We start from the raw sequence: 835 nt of genomic DNA, 5'->3' as shown, positions 1-835 counted from the left end.
ATGACTGTTTTCCAGTATCTTGACAGATTCGCATACCATGAATATGAAGATTAGACTCAAAGTTAGCTAGAAGACCTGAAATGGGGTAGAAACTCTGTTTCTGAACAGTTTCCAGTTCAAATCTAGCCATGAAAATTACCTGCTAGACCAAATCAAAGAACACTCACTATATGAACATAATAGGACTCAAAATCTCCACAATTTGACATTGTATGTCTACTATATAATCCAAAGGTAACCAATATATGGATGGAATAGAGTAAATGACACTGGACTAATAATAAAGGAACCAAGTAGTAGCTTCAAATCTTCTGTGTTGCTAAATTGAGTCTTTTCGTAAATAGATCAACATAACGTTAATACTTGATATATGTAGTTGTTGTTTTTTTTAATTCTGATCTGGAAAGAAGATGAGAGCAATTCACATTCACCATATTTACAGGGAAGTGTTAACATTCATGCTATCACATTGTAGCCCCAAGTCACAAGAATCTGGCCTGATGGTCCTAATACTTCACAGTGATCCCCTGCACTGAATACACACTGCTAAATGGGCCTGATTAAGCAAGGAGCAGCAATCTCTCCTCATGCCCTAGTTAGACACATGCATATGGGAGGGTGGGAAATAAACCCTATAAATTTAAATTTCAAGGGCATAACACATCAGTGTAAGTTTCAGGGTTAAAATTTAGAATATGAAAAGATATGCTGATAAGGTAAAAGTGAAGGACAGCACGAAAAATGTGGCACAGAACTCGCTGGCTTTTTTTTTTTTTTTAGAGAGATTATATACAATACTTGGGAATACTTCTCTGATTCTTGTCCAAAGTGTCAC

Source organism: Hyaena hyaena, unplaced genomic scaffold (genome assembly GCF_003009895.1).
Source record: "Hyaena hyaena isolate Hyena2069 unplaced genomic scaffold, ASM300989v1 scaffold_1344, whole genome shotgun sequence".
Lineage (NCBI taxonomy): Eukaryota > Metazoa > Chordata > Mammalia > Carnivora > Hyaenidae > Hyaena > Hyaena hyaena.
The sequence above is the reverse complement of the archived record's forward strand: the minus strand, read 5'-3'. Positions refer to the sequence as shown.